The sequence below is a fragment of the Pseudopipra pipra genome, chromosome 1, assembly GCF_036250125.1.
Source record: "Pseudopipra pipra isolate bDixPip1 chromosome 1, bDixPip1.hap1, whole genome shotgun sequence".
Classification (NCBI taxonomy): domain Eukaryota; kingdom Metazoa; phylum Chordata; class Aves; order Passeriformes; family Pipridae; genus Pseudopipra; species Pseudopipra pipra.
In genome coordinates this window covers 111305528-111328338 of record NC_087549.1, presented here as the reverse complement: position 1 = coordinate 111328338, position 22811 = coordinate 111305528, and the positions used below count along the sequence as shown (strand labels likewise).

General features: G+C 38.9%; 1 protein-coding gene across 3 annotated transcripts in view; it reads left to right on the top strand.

Moving 5' to 3' along the window:
* The window catches only part of TMEM108 (transmembrane protein 108), a 163037-nt gene that overhangs the window by 41046 nt on the left and 99180 nt on the right, over window positions 1-22811 (top strand). Inside the window, exon 1 of one of the 3 annotated variants that reach the window (XM_064671424.1) lies at window positions 12656-12731. The exons of the other annotated variants lie outside the window; for them this stretch is intronic. The gene's annotated coding sequence lies outside the window, so the exon portion shown is untranslated. Of the gene's footprint in view, window positions 1-12655; window positions 12732-22811 lie in introns of those variants that run through there. 3 annotated transcript variants of the gene reach the window in all.

The window sequence follows — 22811 nt, the reverse complement described above, 5'->3', positions numbered from 1 at the left end:
ATCAGAGCCCAAGTTCTCCCTCTTTGCTTCCGAGAAACTGATGTAAGGTATTGTGAGCACTCAGTCCCAAAGTGTTGTATATTTCCCTTGAGTGATAAAGTGGCAAAGCTGCTTGTACTTGCAGATCCTTCCCTTTGGGTTTAGAAAGGACAATGCCTTTCTATTCAGGCACCATAAATGAGACAACCCATCACCATCAGAAGGCTGGGGTAAAAGCAAGGAACAAAGGTTAACGCTAATCTTTTGCTAGCTTGGCATTGCCTGGACGTTGGAAATCCACTGTCCCCCTGCTCTCCTTCTACAGAACGAAGAGCAGAGGCCTCGTCTTGTTCTGCACGTCATAGTTGGTGGTGACACTTCCCCCAAAGCTGTATGAGCAATGAACTCCTTATGGAGCCTGAATTGCTCAGCCATCATAATATTCATTATAAAAGATGGAAATGTCCTCATCCCTTAAGAAGATAAATTGGATGGACACAGAAATGAGAACAAAGGGTTTTAGAGTGTATGGAGCAAAATACATTTTGCCATGAAGAGTATCAGCACGTACTGGATGAACATAGTGCTCCAAAGGATATGTTATAGTGCATGACTGTTCATTTGTGGACACATGTTTCTTTCTGTTGGTGGTCTTGTCACCTGCATCTCCCACTTATACACAGCAAATATGGGCTTCACCCAGCTTAATCCTGTGCAGTGGTCCTGTATGAGGCCTTTAAGCACACTAGAAGTACCTATGCGATAACCACTATCTGAACTGCATCCTTTGGGGGCAGGATGAATCAACAGAAAGTGGCATCAAAACTGAAGCATGCTTTTCTTCCTTGCAAAATGTGCATTTTCTCTGTTTAGCAGTTGTCCCTGAGGCTTTTCATTCAGACATCAACAAATTTGTCCCCATGTTCCAGGTACCCAGAGAATGATGATGGACAAAGCGCTCATTGTGTGCTGCAAACAGCAGCATCTTGATCATGGCTTGACTTTCAAGTCTAGGGGAAATCTGATCTTCCTGAGCACATTGAGCAAAAAAATGGGAAGTGTAGTTGGGCCTTTACAGAAATAAATTTCCCCATGCTGTGTGTGAAGTATTAGCTAAAAACCCCAACCAACTAATGAAGTAATGTATACGTTTTATTCCTCCCGGAGTAAGTATGAATATGAATCATCATTTGTTTATGCTGGACAAAGAATTTACATAACTTTAATAGGGCTTTCTATTAGTTTGTGACAAATAATGAAATGCCAATATATTCATCATTCCAAACCCATTAAAGCTGTCAGCTTTGCAAATTATTGATAAAATGCTCTGATTTAGACTTGCACATTTTATCCCTTACTACAACTACCGCTTCATGTATGAGGCACAGCATTCTCACCAATTTCTCATCAGGGATAAGTAATTGGCCAATTAAATCATAGGCCATGATATCTTGTAGAGTGGAGTTAAATCAGTGATAGTCTAGCTCTGAACAATTTGAATCTTAAAGTGGGATAAATTAAGCTCTCTCCTTTGCAGTTGCCTTCATATGGAATCCTCTGGTTTGAATAATGAAAAACCTGAATTTGTCAGTCAGGTAGGAGTTTAGATCCCTTTATTGTCACAAATGTGTTTCCAGAGGCTCTACCTCTACATTTGTTACTGAAAACGCATTACCAGCTTGGTTGATAAAATTTATTTATAATAATAAATACTATATAATAATAAATAATATTATATGATTTTACATATTTATATATAAACACATATTTGTAATATCATATAATTATTATATAACAATAATAAATAAATAAACGATAAAATATTATTTATGACTGAAGCCTGACATCTTGGTAGCAGGAAGAGTTTTGTCAGTACAAGGACTGCAGGACTGGATTTTGAAGCTTTCACAGATTACTTTCCGTCAATAATTTTGGCTTCTCACTGGTAAGAGTTGAACTAATATTAGTATTCCAGTAGTGTCTAGAGGTTTTGAGCTGTACTAGAGCCCTATTGTGTCGCAGACACTGTATAAACCCATAGTGGGGAAAAGTCACAATCCTGCAGAGACTGTGGTATATACAGGCAAGACTATGGGTAGCAAAAAGGAAATGGTATCTCTCTTTTTCAGATGGGGTTTCGCTATTCACACAGGATGACAGAACAGTAACAGTCTTTTCTGAAGTATGGAGGAATAAAGCATTTTGCCAAATGTCAAAAAGAATTTCTGTTAGTGTAGGGAGGGAGCCCAGCTTTCTTGAGTCCCAATACGCTACTCTGATAAAAAGACAATCCTCCTGCCTTGTGATTTCTAAACAAAATTCAAGCATACCTCTGAGAGGCTGGAAGCTAAGTAGCATTCTTCTGTTAGATGAGATAAAGCACTGTGTGAGTAAGGTGCAAACAGAGATCATAAAAATAAATTAGCTTTTCTTTTCCCCCTCTTAACAATTTACAGATATCTTAGCAACACTGCTAAAAATGTAAGAGTTGCTTCTACTTTGATTCAGAGCACTACTTCATACTTGGAATATCTCTTTTCATCAAGGTTAGTCTGGATGCTTGGATAAGAAAGAACAAAACAGGTGAAGTGTGTGTTTAAGTTCCTAGTAAGAAAAGTTGTGTATGTGACCAAGGTTTGGTGTTTACACTCCTAGATCACTTTTCTGCATTCATGCGCTGGCACTTACTGTTCCCTAAGTCAGGACTGAATGTTTTTAGCCAAGTCCCTCCCAGAAATATGCAGCAAACTCAAATGCTGATTTTTAAATTGAGCCCATGCCCAGGTATTTTTTTTCCTACGGAGAAAGAAACTTCAGCAGAGTTGCAAAATCACAGTTAAACCCATAAGTTCCCTTAAAAAACCTCAGAATTGTAGAATAATTTACGTGGGGAAAGACCTTTAAGATGACCAAGCCTAACAGTAAAAAAAAAAAAAACCACACCTTTTTGTTTTTGAAGAAGCTTCACTGAATTTGAGGAAGTTGATAAAACATGGCTTATCATCCTTTGGTTATAAGTCAGATAAACACATTTGCAGAAGCAGTAGTAGGACCATGAAAAGTCATGCCTTGGACTACTTTCTGCACTTTTCTCCATGGAGCTGCACCCAGCTTCCAGAAGGGAGGAATTTGGTGGGATGTCATTTGGCAGTTGCAGGGGCAGATGAGGAAGGCAGTAATGTTGCTTCGCTTCACGGGAAAGATTTCCTGATAAAAAAGCAAAATGTCAGCCCAGCATGGAAAAATGAGTTGTTGAGCATTTCTTTTTGGTGCTCTGTGAACTTTTTGTAGGTGGATCATGTGTTTATGATTCCAGGAAGGAAGAGACTTGGCTTTTCGCACAACATCAGAAGAGCTTGATTGCTTTTTTGGAGGGAAAGTGCCCAGACACCATCAGGGGATAAGTAGTAACCAGCTGGTGAGAGTTATTTAGAACAGAGGCACATTTGGCGATTAAGTTTTGACTGTTGCACTGATGGCCTTCAGCCTCGTTGCGTTAATGGGGCAGACTTGGCAGCACAGAGGAGTAGGAACACCTGTCTGTTGGCTTCCCCAGCTCCGGCTTGAGCATTGTATCATTTGAAACACTGGACATCTGCTGCTAGACGTTGCCTTTTTGAGCACTTGCATACGTTTTCAAATAGTTGCACGTGAGAAAAATGCAAAATTCAGCTGGGGCGGAGTGTCAGGAATCGAAAACCAAAGCTGAACACCTTTGCCTCTGGAGTGATTGGTGAGGTTATTTAGAATGCTCTGCAGAAGAGTAGTGCAATGGGTCTCAGCTGTGATGCACGGTAGGCTTGTGCAGACTCTGAAAACAAGATGTAAAAAGCACCTGCATTTAATCAGTCTGGGGAGAGTTGTCTCTGAGCTTTGTCAGGACTTCTGATCAATTGCTGGTGCCTAACAACACCCAGGGAGGCACTGGGAGTTGTTATGTCAGTGGCAAGATATAATGCTGTTATTAATTTAATGCTCTTTAGATTGTTTAATTTGGAAATTCAGATTTAATCAAGTGTCACATGTGCTGTCCAAATTCTTAAATTAAACATGAACTGCTTGGAAGCTTCTGCAAAACTGCTGTTTGTTGCGTCAGCCCCACAGTCACTTTTATTGGTTGTAGAAGCAACCATTTTGCAATAAGACAATTTGGCCCTTACTACAGGAGATGGAATAGCTGCCTTGAGACATTCTGAGCCCATTTTCTGTAAGAACCTGTGATTTTTAATAGCATCATCAAAGTCATTTTGGTGGAGGCTGAGCAGGAGTGGAATAAAAAGCCACAAAAGAAAGGGTAATTCCCATTCTCATTAAGGCATTCGTTTGGTTTCTGTATCTTGGTATATGCTTAATGATTGTTGTCTCAATATGTGAGTATTCATGTTTGTCTGCTTTTATAAGAAATGAGTCATCTAGCTTGGGCATCTTTGTCACATAAAAGCATCTACTAAGATCTAAATGTAAACACTAGGGTTTTGTTCTGCTGTTTAAAATCGTGCCATGGGATTCAACTCTGCAAACACAGTGCTGTCTAAAGTTTCTTGTAATAGCTTTGTGAAAAGGGGAAAAACCAGACTTAGAATGTATATATGTATGATGATTTGTTAACAGATGAAGCCCTGGAGTAAATTTTTCATTTGATTCTGGAGTTTTTGGTATAGTGTAGTACGTGTCTTGAGTGCTGTGTGAGTTGAGCATTGCTGAAAAGCTTGTCCTGTGTGAATGGTTCACAACAGAAATACAGGTCCATTTGTTTTTTATTGACTTCCCTCCACTCTGGCACTTTGTAACGGCCCTGAGGATGGGCTGTGAGAAGTAGCTGTTCTAGAGTACAGATGCTATGTGTCTCCCCATGTTGTCCTCTGAAGAGCTGAAGTACTTCGAGCAAGGGCTTTACATGAGCCTGTTACTGCATAAATGTGTGTGTTATTAGAACAGTTTTTGAAACAGTGTGTTTTCTGATCTTTTGTAAATCCGGAACAAAGGAAACAATTTTATTTCATAATTCTCTTAAGCTAATTGAAAGCATAATTTAGTCCTTAATGAAGAATATAAAAAATGAAATGGTCATTAAGTTCAATCCCTAAAATAACAAATGATATTGTACATCCTCCTTTCCCAGGATCACAAACAATGCAACCCCCCCTGCTCCATAAATAGACTTAATCAATACCACTAGTATTTGGATTTTTATTGCATTTATGAGTGTCTTCCAGCTTTTCTTAATAAAACCAGCTGCGTATAGCTCACTTATTCTGTTTGTGGAGTTACTGGAAGAAAGGCAGTTACAAATGTGTTGTGTTAGTGCAGAATGGATTTTCAATATGCACCTAAATTTTGGCCTAACCCACGGACTCTTTTACACTAAGAACACCAAGATTCATCCCCTGCATCTATTCAGAGATCATCAGTGGTGCCAAAAACCATGCATTCTGGTTAGTTTAAAAAGAGGTGAATCTTTGCCGCGATGCTTCAGAGAGGTGGGGATGCTTTGTTGAGGCAGTTGCAGCATTTGGTATCGATGGGACTCTTGGCCTTGCCAGATCTATCACAGCAGGACATGACTGCAAACTTTTTAGTCTAGGCCAGTAAAAGCACTTACGTTTGTGTGTAAGATGTGACTTTCCTGGGTTCAGATGAGCTGTTGAACAGTTTCAGAACCCAGCAGACTACTGCTGTTTACCTTTTCCTCACTCACTTTGTCACTTTTGACCTGTTACTTTAATTTTATTTCAGCCTCATTTTTACTCAAATGAGACTCAGGCTTGTCACTGGCACCTGCAGTACATTCAACAGGAAAGAAGGGATAGGAAAAGGAGCTGACAGTATGGTCAAAACCAGATGGTATAAGAGTGTATTTGGGGAGTGATGTCTGGCTTCTAAGAATATTTTATACCCTTGTTATTTTTTTTATGGATAAGAGTCTGCAGTTACTATTGCTTAGTCACTAACGTGTAAAGCTAAAATGTGTTCCTCCTAGCGCTGCAGAAAGCTGTGTCCCAACAAAAGTGTGAAGCAACGTGTTAGAAAAGCAAAGTGACATACTGAGTCCTCAGGAAGATTTTTCTCTTTTTCCTGAAGGGTAATGAAATCTGAAAAACAGGGAAAGCTGTTTTGGTTTATTATTTCTTGCTTTAATGCAGGACTGGTAAAGGGCAATATGAGTATGCTGTGAAGTGGACTTACAGAATGGGTAATTTAATTTTGTTGCTGTTGTAATCTGCTGGGCATTTTTCCAAAACAAGAGTAGGGAGTAACTGGCATATTTCATTACAACTGCCCAGATGACTAGGAAGAGATTAAGCCTTTAATTACATCCTGAGCCAGCGTTACAGCTTGCGACTGAAGCCACAGCCAATCCTAGAAAAATCTAGAGGGTCTCAAATGGATTACCTGTATGTACCGTCTAAAGACTTTTTGTCTTGCCTATTTCCATATTTATTTTGTTGAAATTATACATATATATGTATAATTGTCACTTAACGAAAGGATAGAATATTTTCAAAAGTGAAAATATTCATGCTAGCTTCTTTGGAAAGGAGTTTTGTCTTTGAGAGCTTTAAAGTTGACATTAGACAAGTCAGTAAAATAGCACGCATTTTGGTATGTAAAGGTCAAGGATAACTATTATACAGGGTAGCTGACAGAAAAAAATCAGGTATTTAGCAGTGGATTCATGCCCCAGCAAGTTATGATCAGGCAGTTAAATAGCTGGGTTATTTACATCATCCATGTGTCACTGCTGTGCTATTAACCATTCCTCCTAGCATCCTCTACGACAATGTTTTTAAGAGTTTATATTTAATTGCATATATATCCTGAGGTCCAGTCTTCTTGTTCTTGTGTTAGTGGCTTAGGAAGGGTATCAAGAGCTGCAGGATAGGGCATATTGCTTTTGCATAAGAAATTCAAAGGCTATATTAAAGTAGCTCTTTCTGTTATTTGTTCTTATATATTCTGCTTTTCATCCTTTGAATATGACAGGAATTTATTTTTTTTCCCGATAGTAATGTGCATTGTAAGCACTGTATATGTCCCTTGGCTATGACTGAAAAATAAAGGAGAGAACAGTTGCAGCTATTCCGTAGCCAGCGGCAGCAATCACTGCATGCTGTGTTGGTTGCTTGGCAGGCTCTACAGCTCCCTGCTCAGTAGCTAGTACAATTACCTAAGTTTATTTATGGTTATGGGGGTACATACAGAGTAAATTTGGGGAAAATTTCCATTTTCATGGTGCACTGGAAGTGTCAGTCGTTGCACAAACTCAGCAATCTTACCTCTGTTGAGGTGGAAGCTGAGATAGCACCCACTCCAACCCTGCTATAAACATCTTTCTTGGCCGTGCTTCTGTTGTCACCTCACATCTGCGTTTTCAGTGATCAGCCCCATTGAAAAAGAAAGCCAGACAGTGGAAGGTACATCTGCACTAGCCTTCAAGTTTGGTTTAGGAATCTGCTTTGGATGAGAATCCCTGCAATTGTCTGCACTTATGCTTTCGTTCACGGCAGTCCTGATGCTTATGAACTTGGGCTGCTTTTGGATAAAATTAAAGCGGAACATGCACCTCCATATCCAAGTGTTTGTTCTTATTCCATCCATAAAGTAAAGCTAGACGCAAGTAAGCCACCCTGAAACATATATGAAGTGGTTGCTGGACCTTTAGCACCACTGTTTTTCATACAAAACTATTCCTGTTGGGCCACGCTACCTGCTTAATAGATGTAACCTGGGACTACCAAGCTGTGTAAAGCAACTCACTCCATGGAGTTAGACTCTAGTCTTCATGTACCTCTACTTCTGTGTGGAGGACTCCATATTCAAAACCTATCTTGATGGACATGGTGATGGTGATTTTCTCAGCAGCCCCTAAGCAGTTACACCAGGGCAGGGTGAGATCACCTTCTCAGACACCAGCAGTTTCCCAGTTGCCCAGGTAGGAATGCTTTCTACAGTAACCTTGGTCCTTTGGAGCTGGATGATCCATATGAACTCCACTATTCATTTAACTTTGTCAGTGTTGTGATGAAATGCTGCCCAGGACTCTGGATCTTTTAGGGATGGAAGAGCAATTACTACTGCTTCTTTTCACATGCAGTTAATTAAAAATTGCTGAATACAGTGCAGAATATTTCTAAGTAGCAATGTTTACTTCTACTGTCTGGATGAAACAGGAGAGATTATTGTAGTTATGTAGTTGTTAAATGATTGACAGAACACACGTGTGGAGGCCTTGAAGGTTCAGAAGATGCCCCATAACAGCTGAACAAAAGATTGGAGTTGCAGCTTATTTCCACTATGTGGGCTGGGTAGTAAGCAGTCCATTTTACTCTTGCCAGGACAACTGGGTGGGCTTCATTTCTTTCATGCTGTACCAAAAAATTGTCTGTGGTAGCAAACAATACCAGTATTTTCAGTATTACATTACTATAATTGAAAATACTACTGAATTGCTAGAAAACCACCAAATTAAATGTTCCAAATAACCGTGGTGCCATTTGTCTGACAGATAATGTTTGGTTTTCTGAAGAGCCATACAGCGTGCAGAATTAGGCGAGAGGAAATACACTGCATGGTTATTAATTCTTTAATACTTGAAACTACTTAGCAATGAACATGTAGATCAAAGCTTTTGCTTGAGAAGATTGAGCTTTCGAGACAGCAGATAGCGGGAGCAGTCTGGAGCAATATAACAGAATCCTGGAGGATAAAAAAGCGCGCTGATTACATTTCCATTAGTTTTAAAATCTCCTTTGTGTTCAGTTGAGACACTTTCATGGCTCTTGTATTCCAGGTTAAATGTAACCTGTTAAGCACTTGATCCATCTTCTCAAATTGACAGGCACTAGCTTTCCATTTTTAATAAATGTACTTAGAATTTTGGTAGCCATCCTTTAAGAAGAAAGATGTTAGTTGATTTCTGATTGTTACCTTAGATTATGAAAGAAAGAGATGGGTTGCAATAGTCCGTTCTTCACTGAAACTGTACCCAAAAGAAGTATTTCAAACAGGTCAGATTTTCATGACCTCAATTGTTATAACTCATAAAATGGAAAAGGGAGGCATAATCTTGTATTTCTTGTTGTGATGTGCATTTAATGATCTGATTCATATATAAAGCCCAAGTCTACCATAAGTACATTCCCCATTGACTTTGTTGGAAACAGAAATAGTATTTTAGACCTAAAAATTATGTAAATCCAAAATCTGATCCTCTTGAAATGAATGACAATTATACCAGAGATTTTGTAAGTGACAAAATTTGGCCTCAGGCTTCTCTGGATACATATGTAAGCTTTGGAAAAATGAATTGAAGCACTACTCCAGTTCAATGGCATGAAAAAGAAACTAAAACATTGAGTCATTTTCGTCTCTTGATAGCTTTTTAGCATTTAATGTACTCAGTAATTTGATAGTATCAAATCTTCTGAGATTCTATGCTAGTGTATATTACAGTTTAGTGTTACTGAAAAGGATCAGTTAAGCAAAATACTGATTTTCATTGAAAAACCATCATATTGCATTAGAAGGAATTGTGTTCCTCTTTGTGGAAGCTATTGAAGAACCTGAATTTCATCTCGTGAATCTCTAAATCAGTTGAAGCAAATTAAAACCCATACAAATGCTGTGTTGGTAAGAACCGAAACCGATCCAATGTATTCTTTATATTTCCTTGACGTATAATGTGTGTTTATTTCTATAATTAGCACACGTATAAAAAATAGCACAGATTAAGACAATAAACAGTCCAGTTTGCAAGGCTTTGACTTTTATTCACTGGGAGGGGAGTGCTGAGCACCAGCTTAGTTAAATACACAAGCCAAGGAGTAAATTGTCAGACCAGAAAAGCAGGCTTTAGGAGATATTAATGCTACTTATGTTAATAACCCTCCATGTGATACGGGAAAGTATGTAAATGGTTCTTTCACCATGGCGGTTATTGCCTTCTGGTAGTAACTGGCAAAGCTTCAATTAAGAAAAGGTCACCAAAAGGTTAAATTCTTAGCGGAATATTTTCTTCTTTTTAAATAAAAAAGTTTTTTAGCTTCCTTCTTTTCCCTTTCTTCGCCCCTTGCTGACCCCTTTTTACCTCCTTCTGTCATTGCTAGTGCCACTTGCAAGCGCTTTTTGCTTGATTTGTCTTTATTGGGTGTAAACAATACTGGGGAGGATTTCCAGCATGTGTAAAAGTCAATGTGGCTCCATTGACTTTGGTAGACGTACATTGATTTTGACCAAAGAATTGATATGTTATTTTACTGTGTTTTTTCTTCCAAAGAGTTGCCTGAATCTTGACTTCTTTTTTTTTTTTTTTTTGTCTTACAAAAATGCATTTAACATTGCTAGTTCTCAACTGGTGGTTTTAAACCAGTAGGAGTAAATAACAATTAACAGAAGGTATAATATTCCATAACATAAATGTAACTTTATCTTCTACAACTAATTAGCAGTTGAAAGTCAGATTTTTATGCTTAATTCGTGTGTGTATAGAGCAAGTCTTTGTAATTGAAGGCTGTCAAAAGAGGAGATTTTAACAGCTAGCTTTTAATTTATAAGGTGATTAATTTGTTAACTGGTTCATGGCTGCCAATTTAGGGTGCACCTGAGCCTGTGGGCATCCAACACGCTGCGCCGTGTTTTAGTTGTGTGCCTCTGCCCTGGAGGCACGATCATGCTGGAGGCTGTTGTCTCAGCGATGAAGTGTGTGTCAGAGCAGCAAGGAAAGCTTCATAGCTTCTGGCTGGCAGTGACAGGTGTATTGAACTTTTCATAGATGTGATCTATGCTTCTCTCTGCTTTCCAGTCACTTCCATTGGGCTGAAGGTAAGAGAAAACCATTTATCCCATGTCTTTAAAAATCAAATCAAAATAAGTCCTAATCTGCTAAATTTTCTTCCTTTTTTTGACCTTGAATTCAGTGTGCCATGGTACCATTCAGTGTAAAGGTAGCATGTTAGCAGCAGCACAGACAGCATTGAAAACACGGAGAGAAAATCCTCATATCATGCCTTAGCTAGAACAGATGAAGCATCGTCTGGGCCTGGCTATGTTCTCTTGATTTTTGGGCATGTTTTCTCGGTTCCTGTCCCTGCTTCTTTGCTAGTCTAGTGTTACAGTTTTCATGCAGTTACTTCATGGCAAAGCAGTTGCCACTGATGTCATTTTGTCTTTGACCTCTTAGATATAAATTAAAGCAAGCCTTGATGTTCAAAGTGCACCAAACTTTTGTCAGAAAATACTTTCACGTTGAAAGGAAAGTACTGTTTTACTAAAGCATAGCCATTTTGCCTAATCTTTGTTTTTCAAGTCCAAGATAAAGTTTCTGGTCACAAGACAAAGAATGTCCCTCTCCAGGATATGTAATGTCCTCTTGATTTAGACACTCGTTGTGAGAAGCTGGAGCTATAGGTTCAAGTTCCTGGTTGAATCAGACACAATAACAATTTGAGCTGTTTTTTTTCTACAGCCTGGATGAGGTATTGTTTAGGGAGTTTTGGGTTGGGTTTTTTTGTTGTTGTTTTGGTTTAGTTTTTTGTTTGGTTGGTTGATTTGTTGGTTTTTGTTTGGGTTTTTTTTGCCCATGAAAATTTTAAGTGTAAATTCCTTACCCCAGTGTGGAACAGAAAAAATATTCAAGATGTTGACAATTTTCTTAACTGAGAAAAAATCCTGCTCTTGATACTGGATTGCAAGAAGCTCTTTATTTAACAGATGTGTCCTTCATGAGGAAAACATGGTGGTTTAGTTCAAACGTGTAGAATACTACAATATGTTCTGGTTTGGAACCCCATCTCACTGTCAAGCCCTGAAAAGTGAGAAGGAAAGTCTGCAAACACTCCCTGCTGCAACGAGGGAGCTTTAGCATTAGCATATAGATTTTTGGAGCTGCTACATTCCACACTGTTATAAAGATGGAGAAATGTGGGAACACAACGTGAGCTCCTCTCTGCATTGTCTCCATTTGTGGGGAGTGGAGTTCGTGGCTTGGGGGAGAGAGTGGTTCTCGTGCTGTGTGGAGGACAAGAATATAGGTTCTTCCTGACCATTTTGGAGCTCTTGGGTGGGAGGGAAAGGCGCTTGAGGCTTCAGTAAGATTCTGACTGCCTTCTGTTAGAGACAGAGGAAAGCCTTTATTTTGTCCTACTGCGTCTTTGTCTCCACCCCCTACATGACAGTTGTGAAAAATCTTCCCTTATAAACACTCTTCAAATACATGTATGTATATTTAGGTACACGCACACACACACACACACACACGTACATGTGAGCATATGTGGATATTTCTTGGATTGTCCTGGGGACACGCAGGTGGTCAGCAGGTGGAGAGCACCAGCACTCAGCAAATGACCCGATTAGTTTTCCCCTGTTAGTCCAAACAATGCCAGCCCTGCTAGTTATTTCTGGAATGTGTTACAGCAGAGCCATGTTCGGCAGACTTGCTTTGTTGCTAAGGAATAGTGGCAACCACAGGGAAAAAAAAAAGCTGATTTCTAAGCTTTTCAAAAACAATGTCTGGAGGGATTTCCCTCTGGACTTAAAATACATTAATCTTTCTATTTCTTACCAGAATTGCAGCGTATTCATGTTCAGGTATTACAGCTTGGCTGGGGGAACATTTGTAAACACAGACAAACGTGTCTTCTCTGAGCATTAATGCTCTTTTCATTTCAGGAAAACAATTTGGCCACTTCAAATAAATTCTTTGCATCTTGTGAATTCAGCTCCTGGGAATAGCTGTGGTTTGACAACCTCAGGTACATGGGGCTTCTGTTTTGCCAAACAGCTTTTACTTAGAAAAGGGAGAGAGATGTTGTTTTTGATGATGTGTGGTGAGCAGCTCAGCACCTGGTCAACAAAGAGGGAAACCTAAGTAATATGGGAGCAGTGTAGAGTTATTCTCATCTGTGTCCATCCATGTGGGCAGAGAGATCTGCAGCACCCTTTTATAACTCGGTAGAGTTAATTCCAGTGGTGGTTGTACAGGAGGACATGAGTTTGTCTGCTGTTGCTAGTGAATGGTAGTATCCCCTTAGTTCCAGAAATGGGTGGCCTTTGCTGTATCTGCTGTAGATGGTCTGTGATGGTCAATCTACATGAACCTGTTAACTGTAGGTTTCTTAGCTGCTGTTCAATAATTTGTCTGAATTGGAGCTTGCAAGATTTTTCTTGAAAGAACAGGAAGAAAGAAACATACTAGTAAAGAAAAAAATTGTGAGGGAGAAAAGTAAATGTGTGTATGTATCCAGTCAGTTACAAACATCATCTCTGCTCCAGTAACTGGCTCAAAGTATCTACAAGAGCCAGGTACAATTTACACCCATAATAGAAGGGTGACAGGTAGTGTTCTGTGTATGCTCATGGCGAATGGTCAGAAAACTGGATAAGTATGATATTGATACATAAATAGGAACATAAATAGGAATTATTGCTCAACATGAGCTCCCTGTTTTGCCTTTGGAGTGGTGCTATGAAATTAATCTGCTTTCAATAAAAAATGAAATAATAGAAACCTTGGTCAAGAAACTGTTTCCTACTTCAAGAGATAAATTCTCTGTAGCTAAACCATTTTTTGTACCACCAAAATTATAAAATAATAGCAGAATGTAGATTGTGTCATTTTTATTTTTCTTGAGTATTACCATCAGATTAAATCCATAAAGATGATTAAAACCTGGCTTCTTCTCTCAACCCTTTCATTTGTAAGGAAACAAATGTGCCAGTCTCAGCAAACAGATGTCCACATCATAACAATCATCATCTCAGTTGGCTTGAAACGTTGTTTTCTTGTAAATGCATCTAAGAACTGAAGAGATGTGGAGTTTTACCTCTCTTGGTCTCTCTAGGTTAGACCTGAGAGAATAGCAAAGGAGACTAAAGAAATTCACTTTGTTACTTGGATCATATATTGTATGGGTTTTGAAATCCCCTGATTTCTGTGGCTGCCCATTAGAAATATCTTGTTATTAAAACAGATGTATAAACAAAAATATGTAGACAATATTGTTGTGTGATTGTTACTTTATTCACACCATTCTGAGCCCGGGAGGGGAATGCATTAAGGATTTAGCGCGAAAGGAGTGGAAGAAGGAATTCAGTTTTATCCCTAGCCCTGGCACAAGCACTTGGATCACTGTGAAGGGTGGACTTACCAGAACAGGGAGTTGATCTGAGTGCTTTGGGGCATTTTGAGGGAGCTTTGTGCAAATTCTTTTACTGGCTCGTATGTGTGTGTAGGTCAAACTCACTGGATATGCCTGGGATCTCGCTGGATGTTTTTCAGATTCGAAGATTGCATGAAAGTGCAATCTCCTGAATCCTAGCTTTCCATTCTTTCTCTCCATAACAACAACTCTAAGAGCCAAGAGTAAATTTACAAAGTAAGATGTTTAGACCAATACTTTATTGAGCAGTAACTTATAATTTGCCATGGGTGCTGTAGCTTATCAGCCACTGGCATGTGCAAGACATAACAGCAGGATGTTTTGAGGGTGTTTTTATTCCTGGATGGCTTGTGGATTTACTAAAGACTGAGATGTCTGCCAGTCAGTGTTGGTAAGTAGTATCTCATGGTAGGATGTGAGTGGAGATTGCACTGCTGAAACCCTCAATTCCCACTTTACAGCTTATGGTGCTGTTCGGTGTATATGCAAAGAAAGAAGAGACTTTATCTCAAAGTGCTTTTGGTAATCTGAAGTCAGATTTTTTGGGGAGGGTAGTACTATATTGTAGGGTTAGGTCCTGTAATCCTGAACTACCACAAATTGCTGTCTCAAGTTTTTGTCAGTTTATGGTACCACAAATGAAGTCTGCTGTGGCACTAGGATGGGATCAATCTTTCCTTACAGTCCTAAAAGTAGTCCCTTAACATTAAAACAGAACTGTGAGTCTGACCTCTATGAGGAATCTTGACATATGTGGTATGCTGTGTGTCTTCTGGTTCTTGTGCTGTGTGACCTGTTATACGTGTAGGATGGTGGGGGTAGAGGGAGGTGTCAGGAAAATGTTTGTCTTTCAAGAGGACTGCATCTTGCCTGCTTATACAGAAATGATAATGCTGAATTTCTTACATCGTTAATTTCCATGGCAACGAAAATAATCTCATAAATATGGGATTATTGCTTTAGGATCAAAGAGGGGGATAACCTGGGATGTGAAAGTTCTTTATTTAAATATCTTAGCAGCAAAAGGAGTAACAAAACAACTCTTGATATTTGAGCATATTTTCCTTTTACTTCTTGATCACCTGCAAACCAAAGCCTTAAATATTAAGCAAATAAAAGCAAAACCATTCATCTTTCTTACTATATTAGCTTGTCAGGATTGTTCAATGCTTCTGAGTGCTCAGCAGACAATGAAATAATTGCAGCTAGAGCAATAAAGTATATCTAAAAGAAATCCCTTCTGACTCTTAGCCATGCCCTGGTACCAGTTGGCTGGAAGGTTAGAGCCCAAAAAAGAGCATGATACTGTCCACGTTGTGACAGTATCATCCCAAACCACTCTTAATGGAGACTCCAGTGGAAATATTTCTTCTCAGCAGGCTAGTGATGGACGGCAGCAAAAACATTCATGGGTTTGCTGAAGAATTCTAGATGGAGTCCACTGCACTTTTCCCCATGAGAGGATTGCTGCAAGCATCTCAGTATCCTCTGCTGCTTTTCGTCACATGTCATTTTGAAGCTGTTTGCCTCTCACGTACCTACTTACATATTGAGAAGCTGCAGAGGAAATGTAGGTTTATAGAAAGGGGCTCACCAGCTGCCATTTTTCCTGAAAGAAAAGCTGTAATTTAACATTAACCTAGCAATTAAGCAAAAATTTACGCTAACATGCTGCTTTCTTGCATAAAAATCCCTCTCAGCAACTCTGAAAATTATCTATGAGAAAGGTAATAGAATAATTCCCAGCATCTTTGATTTGGAAAAGCCATTTTGTGGCATGATTGATATTTCCTTTGTGTTAGCATGGGAGGCCATAGAAAGAGGAGTAATCTCTCTAATGGGTGTACTCCACGCTGGTGCCTGGGGTCCATGATACATTTGTCAGGCTTTAATTAAAGCTCTGGAGTTGAATTTCCACAGTAATTAACTTTTATTTTCAGTTATACTATGTCTCTCATTTTTGACACTGACACTTTCCTGTTAGAGATAGGACCAGCAATTGGCACAAAAAATAAAGAATGTGGAAATGAGGAATAATTTAAGAAATTGCATTGTATTTGCCATGAATTCTGAAAGTAGACAAAATCACATTTTCTTTCAAAGCTGTTTTGTTGTTAGCTGTGTTTCCTCCTCTACATAAGCATATATCCTATTACCTTGGCTACCCTTCCTTATGCAATGTCCGGTAGTAAACAAGCAGCTTTTGTTCAGTAGTCAGCATGTATCCTCCATCCATGGTACAACAGGTCTTTCTCATTATGTCTTGCAGAAATGTTTTCCTGCCTTTTGGCAAATCTTGAATTTCAAGCATGAACAATATATGTGCTAGGGAGGCTATTCAACCCTTATTTCTGGACTGCAACTTTTAATTCAGTTCTGGGTTGGATTTTTAAGAGTAAACATTACAAGAGTCTACCTTCTATTGTTGATGGTGGGTTTGGATTGCAGGAATCTCTCATTGAACATGCACATTGCTTTTATTAATAAGAGTTAGGCACTTGAGTCTGCTCTTTAGATTTCAGATATCCTTCTCTTCCACTTTTAATTCATGCAGTTTTCTACTTATATTTCGCATATACTGTGAAGTGCTATTATGTAGGAGCACAAATAGCAAAATCTCAGAGCCACTGTTACTTGACTTGACCTTAACAAAACAGCCTTTCCCTGAACAGAGAAACACAGACCTGGAATCCAGTCCCCTTCTGTCTCAACTGCTGTATCAATCACCCTCCCTTTGACAGACCCACTGAGCTTCATTTTAAAAAATTAAGGGGTTTTTATTCCACTACTGCAGTCTGAAATATCTCCTACTTATTGACTATCTTCTGATTTCCAATCTGAATGTGTTCACAGCTGGCTTTTACCATGTCCTCACGTATGCCAGCCTGCATGTTCCTATGCTCCTGAGTGAGATATGTGAAAGCCTCCTGGCAGGGTGCTATAGTTGACTTAAAGACTCAGAAAGAAATTAATTTCTCAGGTATGTTGTCTTAGTCTCACGAATAATCCTAGTGCCTTCCAGAGAGGAAGTGGCAGCTTGCTGGCTTTAGTTTTCTTAGACCTGTTGGTGTAAACTAACTTTGGAGTTTGCCTTCTGTAACTTGCAGCAGGATCTTGTTTCCCAAGTACTTGAAATGTATCCATTGTTTCTAAACTAGGATCTGGTTGTGCTGCTGTAGCTTTGAAACAGACAAGGGGATGGTCCTTGTGAATGCAATACTACCAGTAAAGAAACAGCTAAGAATAGTACCACTTCTGAAATAAAGCACTAGAGATAATTAAGTAGAACACTGCAGTAAATCAGTGTGGCACTTAAGGGCATAGCAAAGGCCATGAAAAAGAAAGGTAATAAATTGTATGGTGAGAGATGCTAATTGATCATTGTTTGCAATTTCAAGCTGTGTCTCCAGATTTCATTTTAATATTTCTTGTGGACTGAAAAGCAAGTGCAGAACTGAACTGATTGTGATAAAATAGAAGCATGGAAGCTAGAAAGGGACATGGGCTATTCAAGCATCAAATTCCTGTGAAGTAATTCTGTCTGGCAATATATTTCCAAGTATTTTTCATATCTATTTTATAACATGCTGGTTCTACTCACCCCACTTTTTTTTGAAAACTGTTCCATAACAGAATGTGTCTGGGTACTGTGAAATCCTGTATGATATTTCTCTATATTTTGTCTTTCTTTATTTGTCTTGATTCTTCCTTGATTATGCCATCTCTATACTTCACGTGTCTTTATATTATTTGTCCACTATCTATTAAAATTGTTCATTGTAGATAATTTTACCTGCTCTTTGATGAGCTTTATGCCTGAATTTACTTCAGTGCTAGCATCTATTTAGCAATACCGTGTCAAGGACTGAGTGGCATATTTTACATGCAGTTGCTCTAGAGATATTGTGGGGAGGAATCTCACCTATATGTTCCACTGCAATGCCCACTTGGAAAAGAAACTTGGGTTTTTTTTTTTTTATTTCTAACCCTGCTGAAGTTCCAGATTTGATTTTGGACTAACCAGTTAGGCTGAAATCTATTCCACTAAATCTTTGCTCTCTAAACCAGTCCTGTTCACTTGGAGCAAGGCACCAAGGCTTTCCATGTCATCAGTGAGAGGAGATGGCCACCTGTGCATAGTGAGCCATCCTGTTTTAAGATAAGGCTTCATCCTAACTTTGCTAAGATTAAAAAGGGGCTTATGTAAATAGCTTACATGAGAGTCCTAATTTTTATATGGCTAAAATATGGGGAGATGAGCCTTGCCTCAAATCTGCTGTTAAGCTGAATATTTCCTCCAGACACCATGGAGTCTTGCAAAGCAAGAATTAATGTGCATGGTTCCTGCATTGATAGAGAGGAATAGCCACTGATGAGGTCAAAACTCTATAAACCATATTTTCAGCATTGCTTGAAAACTTTTAGATGATAATATATTGTATATTGTTACTGTTGTTTTTTTTTTTTTATTATGTCCTTTCCAAAGTTTCTTTCTTCATCTGTAGAGCATTTTATGCCTTAAATGTATAATGCATTTCTTCCAGGATCTGTCTGTTTTCCACACAGAGCTATTACTTCATATTTTCCAGAGAAATCTCTTATTAAGAGTAGGGTTTCCTGCCTATTAATTGTCCTTTGATGGTGTTTTGCAGACCAGTCTGAGTTCTCTTTGATCTTGACTACTCCAAACCTACGACCTTGAATGGGAAGCCCTGTAGCTGTCTTAGCTATGCTTGATCCAATGAGCTCTCTCAAGAGGTTGGGTTTATTCCCTAGAGCATGGTACCACACTCTGTGGCTTTTGCCTTCAGCCAACTCACATCTTCAGTAAAATATGTTTGCCCTTATCTGCAAAAGGCTGTTTAGATGTTACTCTGATGTGTAGAGTGTATCGGTCTTGCCTGGGATTGCAAGCTCTTGGCTCCCTGGGGAGATTACTTCTTTATATGTAGATGGTATCTACATGTTAAAGATACCATCTAGGTACCACTAGCTAGGCTGTGGATAAACTGGTTGAACCACCAAACTGAGTGGAGCCTTATTTTTCTGAGAAAAGAGTTGAAAGGCCATTTTTTTTCCATTCAAAAAGAGTGGGCAAATATCTGAAACCTCTAAAATAGAAAAAAGATTGGGGTGGGAAAAATGTGTAACTGGTCTCACTGAACAACACTTTCAATTGTACACACCAGCAGAAAGTGTCAACATCATATGTCACTCTTCAGTTTTCCATTTCTGCAGTTGACAAATCAGAGAATGGGGCAACACTGCATCAACTCTGCTGCCACTGCAGTATTCTGGGCCTGTGAGCTGAGGCAGTAAAAAACCAAGCCAAAAATTTAGCTCCTGTTTAAGCAATGATTCTCCAAAATGCACATGTAGGTGAAACTGGAGTGGGAAATTACATGAACTCCTTGAATGTGCAGTTTGTGGATAGCACCATTGCAAAGTGTAAATACAATGGACTAGGGAAGATAAATCTGAATGTGTGGGTCTCAGCTGCATTCATAGCACAATGGGAAAGACTTGACAGAGTGATGAAGATGTAAGGAATGGAAGCTTGCAGAATGCAGCTGCTGTATGCTAGGTTACTTAGGCATTCTGAAGATAAAGATATGTCCTGTTTCTCCTGATTTTCTGATAAGAAGGATTATTCAAAGCTGCAACTGATTCATGGATAATGCAGAGGTAGTATATTTTCAGTAGAATGCAGAGAGAACTGGTTCATATGGATAAGTTATTAGGGGGCAACGCACAAGATTTTCTTTCCAATTGAATAATCAAGCATTTGCATTGCCCTCAAAATGTCTGACTTTTTCCAACAGCAAAACATCAGATTCAGTGGCACACTGCTTTTGTGACTGTGCGTGGTTTATAGATCCAGGGAGTTGTGATCACTATGACAAATCTCACTGTTCTTTAGTATGAGATGTACTGTTTTCTCAAGAAAACATTAAGTGGTTTATATAAAGTCAGTCTCCCTCCAAGCCCTAACAAACTACACCAGAATTGCTCTTTGTTTGCATTGTTCCATGTCCATTTAGCCTTCTGGTGAATAGCAAGTGAAAGTTTTGTTCTACTGTGTTACAGCATGCTCAGTTGTAGTCCTACCTGGTGGGAACAGATGTATCTACTTCTCCTTCTTCAGAAATGCCTTGCAGGCCTTTGGGAGTTGAAATGGCCTATTATCTACCAAATAACAGATGTCTTCACAGATTAGCCTCTCTGAGTAAAAACACAGTGACGCCACACAAAAGATGATGATTAGCTAGTTGAATAACAATAGGCAAACTCCAATGCAGATGTACAGGAAACAAGGAAAAGATCAGACACTTATATTTCTATTTTCCTGCATTCATTATATACATTCATTTTTACAATGACATCTTAATGTTAAAGCTGCCATTACGCAGCTTTCTGTTTCAAAGCTTCTAACTTATGATTTTTTCAAATTAAAATAATGTATTAATATTCCCCTGATTACATGCTAATAAAAGACTTAATTCAGTTTGCATACAATTAATGCATTTATTGCAAAAGTATTCCATATGTTATTTTAACGTCTTTAAATATTTTTCAGTTAAAGATTTGCATTCCTAACTTCCAATATGAGTGAAATTGAAGAATGCTGCACTGATAAATTCTGCAAGTCATAATACACCTCTCTGCATATGGTCCAGCAAAAAACAGAAGATTTTTTCACATAATTTGGAGGGAAATATATGAAGAATCAGACACTTACCCTTCCCGATGGTTTGATTGTTTACCTGCAAGGACTCGAGTTCTGTTGTGATTTTGTTGATCAGAGTCTTCCTAAATGCAGAAAAATATAGACAAGGACTCTATTGACCTTGAATCTGGTAAAGTTTGCCTGATGCCTCACCTAGTAAAACCATTTTGCTACCATTCAAAATGAAATTTTCAAACACAGAAAATTTCTGTTCAAATTTCAGTCTTTATTTTTTTCATTTCAGTAAAAATAATTTAGTCTCTGAGAAAAAAAAACCCAAAACAAAACAGGGGGATGGGCAATCATGTTCCATGTTACAGTATCTTGTATTACTTTCTGGGACTTTCATATCACAGATCAGGAAATTGAAATCTATCAGGGAGAGAGGACGATGCAGGACAAAAAGTAAGAGGGATTTCTATAATGGAAGTCAAGGTTAAAGTTTTTTTCATTTTAGTAGAAAACTGTCAGATTTGACTGCATTCTGGTCTAAAAAATCCCTATGCCCATATGTTTCTTTAAGATTTGCAGTTCATCTGTCCTAGGATTTTGTCATTAGGGAGTAGGCTTCAGATGGGGGGTACAATGGTTGTGCCCATTGCCTAGGTGGTTGACTCAGGTATTGAAATGATTAGGAATGGGCAGCACTGGGGTATGGTCTCCATATAAAAAAAACTAGGAGTGGGGCAAATAAAGATGTGACACACAGAGAGTAGGAGCAGAGGGATGCTGAGGAGTGGAAGGAACTTCTAAGAAGCAATATACAGGAGAGAAATGAACAGGATTCTGGCAAAAGAGACCAGACTAGCAGTAAGACAAGGTCAAGTGTTAGTAGACAAAGGGTTAAAATATGGGTTCAGTACCTAGAGGCTCCAGTTCTCTGGAGGATTGTGTGGGTGTTAGTAGGGCTGTGTTATACAGTTTCATGAGTTGGGGGCCTTTTTTTATAGTTTTCCTTTTTTTTTTTTAACTGTGTAAGTTACACTTAAAAGCCTGTTAAGGGTATGGAGCAAACAGAGCAAAGCTCTCTTAAATAAGGAAAGATTTCAGTCAACACTGCTCAGATGAATCAATATTTTATTTTATCATAGTAGTTCATTGTGTCACCTCTTTCTCCTGTAGCTGTACATCATTCAGATCCAGCTTTGAAACCAGAGTTATTAATTTCCTGGGGAGCACTTCTGTGGCTCTCATTATTGTGGCATCCGAGTACTTTACAAACATTAATGAATTTATCTTCACAATGTACCGATAAGGTGAGATGACATTATACACCAGGGAAAATGATGCACACAATCATAACGTCAACAAGGGACATTTAATTTAGATGCCCAGCTAGAGATATTCATCCCCAATTTTCCAGAAATAGCATTTGATCGCCCTTCCTTTGTTCTGAAGTTGCCTTTTGCTGAGTCCATCACAGTTGGAATAGTTCCACACTTCCACAGTTCAGAGCGCAGGTGTTCTCTGCTCTGCTCCAAGCAAACAAAGAAGATGCAATTAATGACCGCCTGCTCAGAGTTTGGGTTTTGTGACTTTCTTGGCATTAGGCACTGAGACAGAGAGAGAATCCAGTTTTCCAGGGCAGCTTTTGACTGCCTTAGGCACAACCATTGTGGTTTTCCAAGCCCTTACCTCAGTCTTGTTGGACTGTCCAGTGCCATCAGTGGCGAGGCAGAGATACAGCAAACAGCAGGTTCCTTCTTGTTGTGACCTTGACTCTCTGAATGCGTGTGGTCAGTCCTTGCTCTTACACTGAGTGAGGCTGGATAGTAAGCTAAATACCAAAGTATGTGAGTTTATTATTTGGATTGTCATAGTGTGTCCATACCGTAGCCAGCGCAGAGTTTTTGCACTACAGGGATAGAGGCACCAAAAGGACTCTCATTTCTGCATATTGATTCATATTTTCTGTAACTGTTGTGGCAATCTTAGCACACAGGATC